The following is a 17,198-nucleotide window of genomic DNA, read 5'->3' on the forward strand; positions in this document are numbered from 1 at the left end:
AGGGACCACATCAGTGCCCGACATGTCCTAAACGTCTCCCAAATTAACAGCTGCAGTGGCTGGTAATGTTGTAGATTATTTAAGACTAAGGGTATATACAACTTCTGTTATTATTTCAATAAACTCATGATGAAACAGGTTATTAAGTAGTATTTTTAAAAACAAAATAAATAACTTTACGGGGTCCCCACAAACATTGTAAAACCTGACACACACACACTAAGCTGGGCTGGGCTGGACTGTATTTCAAGTCTCGAACAATTGGCTGAAGTCAGACAAACTGCAGCTTTAAAGCACAAGCGATGCATACCTCCATTGCAGCGTGTGTAGATTTCGGAGACTGTTGCTCTCTGGTTCTGGAGACCCCAACCTCAGAATATTCAGTCACAGTGGAATGGCTTCCTCCAACCTAATCAACAAGTGGAGAAGTAATATAAACCATTAACCAATATGAGACAAACTGCAGCTTTAAAGCACATGCTATGCATACCTCCATATCCAAGTCTTTAGATTGTGGAGGCTGCTCTCTGGTCCTGGAAATTTCACTCTCAGCAGTTTTCGTCACAGTCGATTGTCCTTTGTCCTGATCCGCAAATGGAGACATACAATTTCTATTGATGTGATCATGTGATAAGGAGGAAAACAACTTTTAAATTAGTTTGTGGTTAGCCTACAAACAGTCAACCTGTTTACCATAAAATGAAAACAAACTGGAAACCCCAACATTTGAGGGACCAAAGCTCTGTTGCAAGTTATTTTTATGTCTGATACTTATTTGACAAACCTTTTTCCTCCAAGGCCAGTCCGCTGGTCCGTAGTCATAAGTTATCTCTTCACCAATGTCAAGGTCCCTTTGTGCAAATAAACACAGGTGAGGCTTGCCCTCTGTCGCAATCATCTTCATTTTACAATTTGGGTGCTTGTGGTCATCATTGACCAGTCTTCCGAGACTGCCATCTTCTTTGGCAGCATCAATGCTTAAAAGACAATATGAAAAAATATATATATAAAATATATAGAATATACAGTATATACACATTTAAAAGGGGAAGGGAAATGCACAATTGGGTCATATTATAATATATATATAATAACATATATATCCTCAGAGATCAAGTGATTTTTCTCAAGACAATTTATGTCTTATGGCATTGATTTTCACCTGAACAGTTAAAACACTGAATGCATGAAAAAATAAAAATCTGATAACTGCAATCTTAGCCTCACCACCAAGTTTTTTCTTGCCAGCGGAAATCAAAGACAAAGACTCTTCCTGTTCCATAGTCCATCTTTCTCTTTTGGGATTCATCCCAATCTATTAATTCTCCTCTGTACTCCACCACAAAATCTTCTTTCCTGAAAGGGGCTTTGGTAAATACTCCTCGACCTTGTATGAACAAAAACAAAGGTTTGTAGCTTCATCTTCATAATTTTGACACAATTACTATGGAAAAGAAAAAAAAAAAGAAAAAAAAAAAAAAAAAAGTAGCAAGATCATCATTTGTACCACCATTTACTCTACAATGCCCTGATCACATTTTTGCACCTAAATCGGAGTCACCCCATTTTGAGGATTTGACAATTCCTGGTCACGATACAATAACAGGGCAATGTATTAAGATTAAGCCTGAACGATATATCATTTAAACATCTCCATCGCGAAGTGCATATGAGCGATAGTTTTATTTTTTTTAATCCACAAATTTATGTTGGTTCATGCTTTCTCGGTCCCGAGCTGATCGCTTTAGTGTCACTCGTGCTCCCTCCATCCCTCTCCCAGCTCTATGTTCCTCTGCACAGTTGCTTATTAAAGTTAACGATGGTTGTGTTTGATCTTGCCACTGAAGCGGACTTCAAATGCACCAGATGTTTCAGTCATTGTTTAACTTGTTAAGCACTTCTTGCAAGAAGGAAGCGTGCGTTGGAATGAATGTGTGTGTGTGGAAACGTTCGAGGTAGCCGGTCTTCTAAGGGGTTTTCTTTGTACACCTGTTGTGTCTTGGAAATGAACGCCAATAGTGATTCTGCAGCCAAGGTAGATAAACAGAAGCATTTACTAAAGCAAAGCATTTGTCTACTACAGTACTTTATTCTTGTTTAAAAATGATTAGGTGGGACAGTTACATTTAAAACTGATCATCATTATTTCATTTGAAATGCTTAAAACCCATTTTTTAAAATATTTAGATACATTTTTTAAAGCATACTTTGGGGGAAAAAAGTGAAAAACATGTCTAATATCTCTTTCCAATGCTAAAAAAATAGGTATAAATAAGTATTTTTAATATCACAATATATTGCAATCCCCCCAAAAATCGCAGCAATGTTTCTTCCAATATCGTTCAGGCCTAATTAAGATTAAAAAAAAAAAAAAGGTAGAACTAGTTAATGTAAAAAAATTTCATATTCCAGATATCACTCTTGTATGATGATCTTATCATTAACGTCCTGCAACAGCCAGCAGAACATTCTATTTGTGGTACATATGCTTCTGCTGTTTCTGGATTTGTTGAAATATATACTTTTGTTTTTGTAATATCTGTGTACAACTGGATTGGTTTGTTATCAAGTTGTTTAGTGCAAACCGTTGTTTGGAAAATTAGGAAAATTAGTGAAAAAATAATTTGTTTACCTGAATAGCCTGGTGTTTGGGAAAAAAAAAAAAAAAAAAAATAGAATTAAGATTGAACATTTGACGATACATCGCAGTATAGGAGATAAATGTGGACAAAATTGTTACTACCCTTTATATTAAAAAAAAAAACAAAAAAAAAACATATTCAGACATGGGCTGATAACTAGTTTCAAAGGATACCAAGGTTTTAAAATGTCTAATTATCCGATTGTTAGATGAGCTATTTCAATATTATTGGCTGCTTTTAAACCCTAACAAACGTTCTCGCTGAGCTTATGGTGTTGACAGTTCGCAGGAATCAAATCAGCTTCTCAAAGCCGAAGGACATGCTGTTTTGTTAATACGAATCTTAGGCACACAACACAGTTGTTCAATGTAATTGCGTATAGAGCCGTCCCAAGTAGTCGATGACATTGATGACGTACTGTAAATGGGTCGGTTAGCACAACATACTGTTGAATGTTGATAATGTGAATACATCGACACGAGCATACAGTCAATTGTTAACAAATATGCACTGCTAAAATGGCATAAGGTTGGGATCCCAGTGTTTCGGGCAGGGAATAAGAGTTACGTTTGTTATAGTGGTTTTTAATTTTTATGTTTGTAGAACAGCGGTAACCAATATGGTGCCCGTCGTCATCAGGTGCCCTGCCCCCCAAAAAACAAATAAGTAGTCGACAGTTTTAAAAATAGCTCACCAGTGATGCAATATTGTTAGTTCTCGATTCAACAATTTAAACTTGGTCTGAGCATTTTTTTTCAGTACAAAATATTCTACATATTGTTTGAGAAAACATGAATAATGTAAACAAATTATCAAAATAATGCATTTTAGATTTCTATTTTGATACCGTAATATTTGTACTCAAGGTTATCATACGGTAAGAAACTGATTTTGGCCCATGCCTATACCCAATGGTCATTTAAAGTTAACCATATACGGATTTCCAATTTTTGGCACTGTTACATGCATAGGGTTAGCCAACAATACAGTCAGCCACGATGAGAATTTGGCTGTTTTCAGGAGCATGAAGTTACTACATAAAGTTGCTTGAAAAGGTAAATTTTAAGCAATTTCCACAAAAATTGCCTTGCGCACCTCATAAAATGACATAAGGCAGGGGTTGGCAACCCAAAATGTTGACTCATGAAGACTCATATTGAACCAAAAAAAAAAAAACATGTCTGGAGCCGCAAAAAATTACATATTAGCCTTATAATGAAGGCAACACATGCTGTACGAATCTATATTAGATATGTTAGCCAATGACCAAAATGACTAAGTTGGCTACAAATAGATCATGAGCCTTTATCATTAAATGTTTATTTTTCCTGCAGTGCATCCTATTGAGAATGACGCACCACGTGACTACTCTGTTATACGATGCTACCTCAACTTTGAACTTCATCACAATATTAATGAATTGAATAAATGTTTGTGTCATGATTTTCCTACTACAGAAACCATATTAAAACAAAAAATATATTTACCTCCCCCATCTTTTTCAGACATTTTTCAAGAAGCTCCACGGAGCCACTAGGACAGTGCTAAAGAACCGCATGCAGCTCTAGAGCCGCGGGTTGCCGACCGCTGACATAGGGCGATTAAAAAATATATATATCACCGAAAAAAATAATGCAAGGCCACATTTAAATAATTTGAAAAAAATCTAAATAAATACTCTTTGAGATTTAGACACGTCTGACTTGAACTAAAACGCTAAGAAGTCAACTCGGATACAGTAAAACAAAAACAATAACTTACAGTATATCTCAGTGAACATTTTAATACCATACAGTACCTTTAAAAGAACTGATGTACTTCTTCTCCAACTCGAGAGTCTTATCCAGACCCATTAAAGCATGTTCAATGGCATCCTGTTTTGGTGATTTCCTGCTTCTCAGGGAAGGCATTGCCAATTCTAAAAAATAAAATATAATGATTTTACACATTATTGGTATTATAGGCTAAATTTCTGCCTGCTGCCACACCAATTTGTAATTTTCTTTAAACAATGTAGCTGCATTACATAGCTTTCTTAGCGCTTTTATAAAAGAGTTACACTATAATGCAAAACTATCTTGTTAAATTTGTCCACGCAAGAGGGTATACGTTAATGTCCTACATAGCATATTGCTAGTTTGCATAGAGGTGCTTCAATAAAAACGTTTTGGCTACTATGCTAAGCTAGCTCACTAAAGTAAGTCCTTGCAGCACAAACATACCGGCACTGAATTTCTGCACTAACTGCATAGCATAGTTGTCTTATATGCTTATATAAATCGCTATCGCTACAATGCTAAATTAGTTGGTTAAATTACGTGCGCCTCAGAGCAAGGCCAATTATGTGCTAAATGCTACCATCACAACGAAGCTGCTTATTTTAAACGTTTTATTTTTAACTATACCATCACTCCAATCAAGGAGAGTGTATATTGGGTCAAAATAACACTTACCTCTGCGTTAAAACAGGTAGTATATGTACTTTAATCAGGGTGACTTTCCAAAAGTTGCACTTCCTCCTCTCATTCAATTGTTCTCATCTGCAATGCATTGGGCGGTGCTTAATCAGTCTTCCCGCGCCAGCTGTGAACGTCAATATGTTTTAACCCCTTCAGACTTGCTGCGGGAGGACATGATGCGTGCGCATCTCTAAACCAATAAATACAGTGAATTCAGTTGCAATTGTCACTTCTGGGAGATGATTGTATGAAACTTTACCCATTGAAATCAAATCATGAGTAGTGAGAAGCCCTCTTTGCTATTTTTGGCTCTTTCAAAACGAATAACGTAAAGTGCCCGTTTGTCATCAAAAACACATTAACATAAAAAATGACCAATAAAAACTTTAAATAACCAAACCAAAAAATTGCACTTTGTTGTGGTGTTTGAGTAAAAATCAGGGCAGATTGTATTATTTTTTTCCCCATCAGTAAAACTGCGGGTCTGAAGGGGTCTCACTGTAACTTTAATTAATGTGTGGTTGTTAATAATTATATTTGAGTGACCTTTTTCAGGAAACACAATTTACATAAGAAGAGTTCATTTCCAAAAGCACGTCTTAAAATACACACACACATATATATATATATAAATTCAAAAAATTGTTTGCTTTTACTCAAATTTCTGGTAAAACCTGTAATAACACTGAATAAAAAAGGGTATGTTGGGTAAAGCACAAAAATCAAGGTTATCACTCATAGCAGTCGCATGCTAGGAGTTAATTGCAATAAGTCGTGACAGACAGACAGATAGTGTGGTGACCCTTTGTTGTTTGACATAATTCACCCATCGTACTGGTGTGTCCATTTGGCCGAGCGCGTTACCGGCTACGTCACAGTCACGGACAGATACTTTAGAGCTGCGCGCGTTCTGGCTGAGTTCAGAGTTCACAGAAAGCAGCAGAGTTCCTAGCGAGTTACAAGAGACACATGAGCCGCCGAGCACGGCAAATAAGACTCCATCCAACGTCTTACCGCTTACCCTGGTGACCCCGACGAGCCTCGCTGAAGTCTCAGAGGCATTTTTGAACACTTTAAGGAATGGCGGACGCTAGCTTTTTCGAGCTGGCGACGTTTAATGAGTCTTCTGCGGCCGCGTTGTTCGCGTTCGCGGAGGAGCAGTTCGTCCTCCGTGGTATTTCCAACGACACCATCCGCTTCTACCACGTGGTAGCCGCGCTCGGGTACTCGACGGCGGTCAGAGCACAGCACTTCATAGTCTTTCCGCCGAGACGTCGCACGTCTCGACCTCTTCCTCGACCGCAGCTGAGCAACGCGTGCCGCCTCTCTTGGCGTCCGCTTCTCCGGCCTCGCCTGGGCGGAGCTGCGCGACGCGCTCCTCGTCCTGGACGGGCGCCCGATCGTCCTGCTCGGTCGTCCACCGCCTTGCATCCTGGTCGTCGCTTTTGGTCGCCCGCCGCCTGGCATCCTGGGCGTCCTCCAGACTGTTCTGCTCAGACTTCCCGCATCCGGCGTCCTGGACGGCCGCCTGACCGTCTGTTCGGTCGTTTTCCACTGACGCCCCGGCAGAGCAACTCATGCATTCCGTTCTTTTGATTCGGGTTGCGCCTGGCGTCCTGTGTGGGTGAATTCTGGGGGGACCTGTGGGGTGACCCTTTGTTGTTTGACATTATTCACCCATCGTACTTGTGTGTCCATTTGGCCGAGCGCGTTACCGGCTACGTCACAGTCACGTGACAGACACTTTAGAGCCGCGCGCGTTCCGGCTGAGTTCAGAGTTCACAGAGAGCAGCAGAGTTCCTAGCGAGTTACAAGAAACACATGAGCCGCCGAGCACGGGAAATAAGACTCCATCCAACGTCTTACCGCTACGATAGATAGATAGATAGATAGATAGATAGATAGATAGATAGATAGATAGATAGATAGATAGATAGATAGATAGATAGATAGATAGATAGATAGATAGATAGATAGATAGATAGATAGATAGATAGATAGATAGATAGATAGATGATGTGTTTTTTCCCGTCAACATAGTATACATACATAACATACTGCCCGATTAAGATTACTTTAAGATTTTTTTTCAAAAGCAGTTCTATTCTTTCTCCACGTGGTTATTCTGGTTGACTTGGCAAGGTAGGCAGACTTTTGTGGAGGGTATGAAAACATATAGTGTTTATCTGAATGTTTTGGGGGAAAACAGCCACTTTCCCATTCATCTTCACTGTATTTCAAATAAATACAACAACTCATTTGGCAATTAGCCCCAGAAATTGGACTGAACTCTGTGGCTGCCATTGATAAGAAAAATAAATTATTATTTTTAACTGTAAGGGTGAGAAGCAAACGATCATGTTTCTGTGCCATTAACAGCAGCAGATGTCCGGTCCAATCGGGCTGGAAGGGCTGTGGCGGGCCCTGCCACCGGAGCCTCGGGGAGTGGGGTTTGCACCCCCACCCTATTAAATTCTCGCCGCAAAGCCTTTCGGACCCCCGCCGGCTGATGAGGGGGCAAGTAACCAGGTTGGTGAGGGCACGCCTCGCGTCGCAGTGGCGCTGAGGAGTCATCCACTGGACCTCGACGCTCTCGGCTGATTCTGAGGCGTTCGGAACGGGTGGACGCTGGATGGACGCCTGGAACAAGCTCTCACTCCAAGATGATGCCAGCGTGTCTGCCTTGTCTTTTGAGCTTGCCAGGTTGGGCATCGCTGTAGTCGCCTTCATCGACCAGGCAGTGGCCAGATCAAGGTAGGTGGTTACACCTATGACTGGTCGGGTCGAGCCGAAGGTCGGCGCACCGAGGGTTTGGCCATTGTGGTGGCCAACAGGGGGGCTTCGCAGGTCAGGGAGGTCATGCTGGTCTCAGAGCGTACCATGAGGGTGCGACCCGCTCACTCGGTGGGCGTTATGTCGTTTGTTGCAGTGTACGCTCCAACCAGGGAAAGTGAGCTTCCAAAGAAGGGAGCCTTCTACACTGAGCTTGAATCGGCGATGGATGCTGTTCCAAAGAGAGACACAAGGATCATGCTTGGCGACTTCAACACTGTCACTCGTACGTCATGGGACTGCTAGGAGTCATGTCTCGGTCCTCACAGCTCTGGAACGTGTCCCCAAGGGAATCTGTGACGACAACTCCGAGAGGCTGCTCGACTTTGCAGTAAGTCGCGGTCTTCGGGTTGGAGGGTCGTGGTTCACGAGGCCGAATTTACGGACCTGGTATTCTAATACTGGCCGAACTGCGAAGGAGCTCGATCATGTACTCGTGGACGGAACTGTCGTGTCTTCCAGAGTGGCCAGTTCTTCAGCACTGACCATCAGTTGCTGGTAGCGACACTGAAGCTACAGCTAGGGGCATGCCGCATTGCGCGACGGCCAGCCAAATTCGGCTGGATGTCGGAAGCCTGCGGGACCCCCGGGTGGCAGACGCGCACTCCAAAAACCTGACAGAATGGCTTGGGCGACTGGGCGTTGTGGGGGAGGCGCAGGATATGTGGACTGGCTTCAGGGACTGTGTCCGGGCGACAGCTAGTGACAGCATCCCAAAGTTGCCCGGGGCCATCGGAGTGGGCTTTCGGAAGCGACGTTAAACATCATCGACGAGAGCCGCAAGGCAAGACTTGACCGCAATTCCGAGCCCTACAGGCAGCTGAGGAGAAAGCCCATCTGCACAGTTCATGGGGAGCAGGAGGACACACATTCCGGCGACGCTCGTCTGGTTTTCTAAGTCATCCACGAGCTGCGTTTCTCTGCCTCCCGTCCAAGCTGCACGGTGGTTCTAGCTGCTGATGGCACAGTCCTGTCGGAAGAGGACGCCCCGTGGCGCTGGGTTTAGTACTTTGAGGAGCTGCGTGGGGCCGAGCCTCCCAGCTGAGAGCTCCCCGCCAAGGGCATTGCATGCCTGACGCCTGACCCACTGGTCAACATTGTTGTGCCAACCCTTGAGGATGTCCGAAAGGCTGTTGGCCAGTTGGGGGATGGGAGTGCACCAGGCAACTGCGGTGTCTACGGATAGACGCTTAAAGCTGGGCCGACGCCGCCCTGCGGGAGTTGCAGGCACTCATCTGCTCCGTTTGGAGCTCGGGTGACATTCGAGAGTCCAGCAACCACCACAGGGTCACCCGCCTCTCAGTGCCCGGCAAAGCCTTCACACATGTACTTCTGAACAGGATACGTCAGCAGCTACTCGATCACCAGCGTCCTGAATAGTCTGGGCTCACACCAAAGAAGTCCACTGTCGACCGCATCCTAGCACTTCGCGTTTTTTCAGAGCGACTTCTTGAATATGAGAAGGAAGTATTAGCTGCCTATGTCGATTTCAGGAAGGCGTTGGAGTCAGTGAGTAGAGACGCTTTGTGGAGACTTTTGGAGCTCCGCAGCATTCCACTGCACCTTGTTCTCATCCCGGCTCTGTACTCTGGAACAGAGGGTGCTGTGTAGTAGCTGGAAGAGAATCTTGCGAATGTAAGGGTACCGGGCCGGGAAGGCGCCCGGACCTACGCTAGGAGATCAGCCGCTGAGTGGAGCGCGAGGGTGAACGCAGCGAAGCGTCTTCCTTGCACGTGTCCCCACACCTGACCTCACCTGAATGACAGCAAGACCCGGAGGGGCATGATTGAGAGTAACCCCAAACACCCCCAGATCAGCTCCTGAGTGGTTTTTAATGCCTGGAAATCTGCGCTCATTGCATATCAATATTTATACAATGTCTAAGCATAAAGAAGTCCATATGTCCATTTGGCACCTGGACACCTTAGGCCGCAGCTCAATTAATGACTTTGTAGTCGTGTCATTAGGCCTGCGGCTGAATGTCATGGACGCTCGGGTGAAGAGAGAGGTGGAGCTGTCAACTGATCACATTATGAGTTGGCTCCAGTGGTAGGAAAAGATGCCAGTCTGGAAAATCTGAATGTTTTGTGAGGCAGGGCTCCACACGTTTTGCATTGCTTGCATTGGTGTGCCTAACTTTTTTTTTGGATGCACCAGCACAAAATCTAGGACCCATATTTTTCATTGCATCGCATTTGATGCCATACTTTGTAGCAATTGCTTGTCGTAATGAAGTGCTTCAGTGAGTTTAGATTGAACATTTTAATTTAAGACATTGAAAAACAACAAAATCCAAATAAGTGCTTCTGCTTAAAGTCCGTCACTGAACAGAATTTGAGAATTTCAAACTTCCTAAAACTTCTAAAATCCTAGATGGTTAGCAAATTTAGGATAAAGGAAACATCGTTTTTCCGATTGTTTACGCTTTCAGTTTCCAAAAAGGATCAGTTTTCATTCAGAATTAAAGGTAAACTCCAAACATGGTAAAACTGACTAGTTATTTGAATAAACGTTGAGATGTGCATGAAACATTTTCGAGATATCATCTCGTGTATTCATAAGCATAAAATGGTAATGAACCACCTACACCTTTCACCCATGGCTTGAAAAATTGGATCATTTTACGCTTTCATCTGTTGGGAAAGATCCGCAAAAGTTTGTTAAAAAACGCGAAGGTGTCTTGTGAATGAATGTATAAGTTTTAATACACATAATTTATATAACTCAAAGTGTTGTATATATTAAAGCTTTTACCTGAGAGGGATTTTTGTATTATTGTAGTTGCGCAATGTGTCCCCACAACAGATCAAAAACTGGGTGATCTGTGTGTGCCCACAATGACATAAAAACAAGACAAGTTTGTTCTGTGTATGTCCACACAATGGCATAAAAACAAGACAAGTGTGTGAAAGTGTGCGTAACTGTGTGTAGATGCAGTACCATGTTCTGTCTACAGGGGCAGCACTGAGCACACACACTTCACACAAAAAAGTTGGTTTTCGTGTATTGTGGGTAAAGCGCTGAAATTTTGACAGAACGTCTATCTAGTCATTTTATCACTATATCAATGATAAAAATTGTGGGGTCCAGGGTTTTGGTCCCCACAAGTTTTTTGGTCCCCACACTATGACTGGGCTGTCAGGTGTTGGTCCCCACAATGTAGCAAAGACAAACACACACACACACACACACACACACACACACACACACACACACACACACACACACACCCTTACACAAATCTGCACAAGAGGCAGTCCAACATAAACCTACACAAACACATGCTACACTCTAAAACACACACTGGCAAAAACTTGCACAGGCACGTACACTTAAAAAGTCATCCCTTCCAAAAAAACATATACACGAGATTTTAAAAAGTTAACTTGTCAGAGAACACTGAAACTCTGAATATTTTCAGAGTGGGAACCTGCAGCCTGCAACATGATTGGCTCCTTGCAAACTACACTTAACAAGCGGTCTCTTTGGAGTTGACAACCTATGCAGCGTTGAGGTACCGGGGAAGGGTAATTACACACACTCATGCATGCAGGAAAGGAAAAGGGAGAAAAGGCAATTAAATTTTAACTTAGTATTTAAATTTAGCATGATTTCATAGCCAGCATATTTTACATTTTGTTTAAAAAAGGTCAATTTCTAAACCAATTTATCAAAAAAATGATATTTATTTATTTATTAGCTTTAATTTCCATACTGTTAAGATTATCACACTGTCTTAATTAAGGATGGGAATTGATAGGATTTTTACGATTCCGATTCCATTATCGATATTGCTTAACGATTCGATTCTTTATCGATTCTCTTATCGATTCTAATTTGGGGAAAAAGAACAAACGTTTTGATTGGCATCGAGTTTGTTTAATCAGAATTCACAACCTTACAAACTCACAACGAGATCAAAAGAGGCCCAAAGCCTCAATGTTAACTGTGGCAATAAGTGGCAAATACACAAGAATGTGTAACATTTTACTGAAACATTTATCTAATAGAAATAAAAAATATTGGTATATATTGGCATATATGTTTTTGTTCTGCCTTTGGCAATATGTGTTAAAGCAGGGGTCCCCAAACTTTTTCCTGTGAGGGCCACATAACTTTTCCCTTCTCTGATGAGGGGCCGGGGTCAGTTTGTTACAGAAAAAGTGTGACGATTGCAGAAGTGCATAATTGTAAAAAATTATTGTTTTTCAGAAAGCCACAATCAAATAACCCTTTCTGGATTCTTTATAATAATAATAATAATTAATAATAAAAACACTATTAATTAAATAGATAATAACCAAATAACCCTCTCTGAATTCTTCAAGGAAAAGGCCAGAAAATAAATAACACGATTGAGAAAAAAAAAAAAAAAAATTCAAAATGGCCGGACCAAATGTGGAGGCGGACCGTATTTGGGCCGCGGGCCGCAGTTTGAGGACTACTGGAGCGCGCATACAACCAATTACCAATTACCAATTTTTTTGTAATGAAGACATTGAAACGACTGACCATTAATTTTTTAAAAACTTTCTTTTTTTTTATATTTCCTAAATAATTGTGATTTCAGAGTATGTTTCATGGTTATTCTTAGGCTTGTCTGTTACAGTATATGTGGGCATCTGGGCACACATAACAGTAAACTTTGTTTTGGTCTCATCATAGCCGAGCCAATTCCAGCGGTCTCCGCACTGGGGCTGAAACTTTCTCTCCTTTTTATTTTCATATTGGATTTCGCTTTCCCTCAACTCCTCCGGTGATTTTCTCTTTCTTGAGTGTTTTTTTCCCGGTGCTTGGCCAGGTGCTGGGGGTTTTAGAAACATGTCGTCTTGTAGTACAACGTTAGGTGGGTACTGGATACTGACAATCAATCAGCAGCAGTAATCATCTTGCGTGCGTTCACGATCAAACATGGTGTGTTTACGCCCCACGAAGAGCAAGGTTGTTTTTGATCAGGATAGTGTAACATCATCAAAGCATGGAACCACTAGGAATTATTGTGAAGTAAGATTTTTTAATTTTTTTATAAATTGACGCATCATTTTTACTGGCCCCACCGGGCCAATGGTGGGAGCATTCTTGTGGCCCTGTTTGTGGACTTGTTTTAAAAGTATGTCCGGGCTACCGGGCCATTTATATTGTTGCCCACTGCATACACACTACCAAAAACATTATACATATACTCCCACATATACAAATGCACAGCTACACACAGACACAAACACATGCACCTCTCACATCTACAAACTTTTAAACATACATTATTCACAAACACCCTCCTGTAAAAACAAACACATAGTTCACACAGCTACATGCACATCCCTTGAACAACTTGCACACACGCTAATTAAAAACCACATAAATATTTTCTCACATATGTACACGTGTAGAAGTACACGTACACTCCTACAAACACACACATGCAGACACTCTCAGCAGGCAGTCACGGCCTGTCACTTCCAATGCTAATGTCTGTAGCGTTACATTGAAAGGGACTTGATTGCCATGGAAACCAACACAATTTTGGCACCGATGGCCTCGCCACGCCTTCTTGCGTAAAGGGAGCACAGAATGGCCGCATTGTTCCGGTCAGAACTCGACGGTCCCGATGGGCGCCACTCTGGACGCCATCTTTGTTTCATTGCCCATGTACTGGAGAAGCGCCCGGAGGCGTAACGACCGAGGTCATCTGGGGAAAAACCTTTGAATGCAACCGCAAGACCAGCATACACCTTGGGTTCAGGTGCATGATGACCATGCGCAAGTAGACAAAGTCTTCATGCTTGAAAAAGTTTTCTTGCAGACTTTTGTCTACCTGCACTTTTCCACCAGAATGAACAGGAATTGCTGATTCTTAGTCTTATGGTAAGAATGACTGACCTTTTGGGGGGCCTCAACATGCCTGGAAATGGGCCAATGTTGGCAAACAGCTTTATCTTGGTGAGAATGTATTTATTTTGGAGCTTCCTAAAACAACCCACCAAATTTCACTCTGTAACGCTACATGGGAATTTGGGAAAAACACCAATGTGCCAATGTTTTGTTCCATGCCTCACTTGAAATAATTTTCATGGTATCATTGAATTAGCGCTGCAACGATTAATCAATTAATTCAATTAGAAAAAAAAGAAATCAAATTGTCCTGCTATGATGATTCGTTTAATTAGAGTGGCGTTGTAATGGTTTGTTTTGAAAGTGTTCTCATGTATTTCTATTGATCTGGGTATACAGTGAAAATGAAATATCTAATATGGCTGGATCCAGCTGCTCCCTGTTAAGACCAACATAAGGTTGTAAGTTTTTGTTTGAGCTAATATGATTGTTATTGCATTCATAATTTAGGTTAAAGTTATTTTTAGCAGTTTTTTTGTGGGAATATGTATGTGTATATTTAGCATTGGAAAGAGATACATATAAGACATGTTTTTTCACTTTTTTGCCCCAAAGTATGATTTAAAAAAATGTATATATATTATATATTATTACATGTTTTAATAATAGTTTTTAAGTACTTCAAATGTAATAATTATGATCAGTTTTAAACATTACTTTCCCAATGAATCATTTTAAAAAAGGAATAAAGTACTGTAGTAGAAAAATGTTAGGCTTTATTAAATGCTTCCGTTTACCTACCTTGGCTGTGATGCCTGGAGTGACATGTAGAAATTACAAACTCCTCAAGATCACTTCTAGCGTTTATTGCCACGACGTTTATGTCCGGCTGCCTTGAACATCTCGACACACACACATTCATTCCAGCGAGCGCATCCTTGCGCAGCAACTTTTTAACAACTAAACGATGATTGATGTATGAGCCGCATGTGAAGTCGGCTTCTTTGGCAAGATCAAAGACTGTCAATCTGTCAACATCGTTAACTGTAATAAGCGAGTGTCACAGTGACTAAGGAACAAAGAGGTGGGAGAGCGAGGGAGGGAGGCTGTGCGAGCGCATGAAGTTTGTGGGATAAAAAAAAACTATGAAAAAAAAACTATCGCACGTCCTTGTGGTGGGACTATTGCGCATGTGCACATCGCGATGGCCATGTTTAAACAATGTATCGTTCAGGCTTACCGTTTGAGGCTAAGCTCAGGTATATTAATTTACCTTTAAATGCATTTATTGCTCTTGTGAAATGAAAGTGCAATTCTGCAAAGTTTGAAAAAAATACTTTGCAATTTTATTTTGTCTTCTCACTTAATGCTCTTTTGAAAGTGCAATCTTAGCAACCCTTTGTTTTACATCTCCTAAAAAATTTTCTGTAACCCATTAAATGTTCCTAATCCGATGACTCCGATTATTCGAACTAACTAATTGATAGAATAATCGATTACAGCCCGACATTGAAGGTTCATAAACATATTCCACATGACTTGTGGATGTTTTTAAAGTACTTAACTTGGGTAACTGCATTGCCTGCTCTTGTCACATCATAAAACTAGTATTGTCTTTAGCAATTGTCATGTTTTTGATCAATTTAATCACATGACAAGTGGTTAGTGGACATTTATACTATATCATGGACTCTTACATGACCCGTACTTGTAATAGAACAATAAATCAGTCATTTTGATTTGAGGAAGCCAGATGTTTGATTGGTCAATATGGGGTTTTCAAGTGAGTAGAGATTTATTTAAAGGTTTTCGGTGCAGACTTTACTTTAATAACTGAAAATAAACACAGGACTTTGCCTCTTCCTGCCATCAAGATTCCTTTGAGGTTTGTATAATTATCTGTGATGCACACAGATCTTGACACAGAACTGTGTTGAATGTTTACGCTTGTCTCAATGGTCTGCTGAGCATTTACATGTTCAAATAATCACTTCTTCAACATTCCGAGGACATCACAATGTCCCATAGTCATGGGACATTGGAGCTAGTTAGGTCCAGGCAATATGAGGTCAAAATAAAATCAAAAAATATTTTTCAGCAAAAATTGGATTGATGACTTTTTTAAGGAGACAAAAAGAACAAAAGACAAACGCTCAAAACACGTTTAAAAAGATTGGTAAATGCAGAGCAAAAGGAACATCAATAAAGTGAAAAAAATCAGTCCTAAATATCATTTTTTCCTCTTCCCCTATTTGTGCTGTCAGCCCCCAAATACAAAGTAATGACACAAAAAACCAAACAACCAAACAAAAGTGAGTACACTCCGATGAAAAAATTCACATCCCTAAATGTCCAAGTTGAGTACTGCTTGTCATTGTCATGTGACTCGTTACAGGAGTGCTGTCACCATTGCTGCAGAGATTGAAGAGGTGGGGGTCAGCCATACTCTACATCAAATTGGTGTGCATGGCTGTAACCCAAGGGGGAAGCCTCTTCTTTCATAGGGGTGTACTCACTTTTGTTGCCAGGGGTTTAGATATTAATGGCTATATTTTGAGTTCTTTTGAGGGGAAAATACATTTATTATATAAGCTGCACACAGACTACTTTTCATTGTGTCAAAGTTTCATTTTGTCAGTGTTGTCCCATGAAAAGATATACTTAAATATCTGCAGAAATGTGAGGGGTGTACTCACTTTTGTGAGACACTGTACCATAACTAGCAAGTACTAAAACAACTGGAACAGTAACTGAAGAAATAATTAGCACAGAACTTGAATTTTGATAGTTATTTACATCTGTAGCGCTGCAATGTATGCTTCGAGGCATGTTGGACGACAACAGTGTTGACAGCAGGTGGCAGCAGGGGTAGACTGTGTCCCCCAAAAGGAGCATTGGTTGCCAAATGAAGCTTCTTGAAGCAATTAAGCTTTGAACCAATTGGCTTCAAACCTTCATTGTGTTTCATTCGGTCTTATATCAGTCTTAAGATGCCCCTGTCAAATAACATGTTACCGGTTAATATCATTTGGGTTAAATGTCCCATATTCCAGTGAGGACAGTTGCAGCTTATAGTCCAGTGCGGCTTATCTATGAACAAATGCCATTTTCGTGTCAAATTTGGTGGGTGGCGGCGTATAGTCAAGTGTGCCTTATAGTCCAAAAATTACGGTAGTTATTTTGAGATTTAGGGGTACACAAAGGGTTAATTCCGACTTACGCGGAAATTCTGGTTACGTCACCAGCGAAGGAAAGGAACTCGTTCGTAACCTGAGGACTACTTGTACTAGTATAATTTTGTTGTAATGACAAAACATTGCCATTAAAGAAAAAGACAAATATTTCTGTCCGAGGAAAAATGAAGAATGTGATGCCAGCATTTTCTCGTAAGGCAACAGGTGTTTATTGGATATAGTCAGACTGCTAACATGCT

General features: G+C 41.1%; 1 protein-coding gene and 1 long non-coding RNA gene across 3 annotated transcripts in view; one reads left to right on the forward strand and one right to left on the reverse strand.

The window, feature by feature from the left end:
- Positions 1-17,198, forward strand: part of pvrl2l (PVR cell adhesion molecule related 2 like) — a 487,014-nt gene that overhangs the window by 96,697 nt on the left and 373,119 nt on the right. The window lies entirely within an intron of this gene.
- Positions 310-11,151, reverse strand: LOC130910539 (uncharacterized). The gene is made up of 5 exons (XR_009061873.1): positions 5,096-11,151; positions 4,441-4,560; positions 1,228-1,387; positions 491-977; positions 310-409 (listed from the first exon to the last, which is right to left on the reverse strand). It is a non-coding gene; the product is annotated as an uncharacterized LOC130910539 (long non-coding RNA).

This window comes from Corythoichthys intestinalis, chromosome 22 (assembly GCF_030265065.1).
Source record: "Corythoichthys intestinalis isolate RoL2023-P3 chromosome 22, ASM3026506v1, whole genome shotgun sequence".
Taxonomy (NCBI): Eukaryota; Metazoa; Chordata; class Actinopteri; order Syngnathiformes; family Syngnathidae; genus Corythoichthys; species Corythoichthys intestinalis.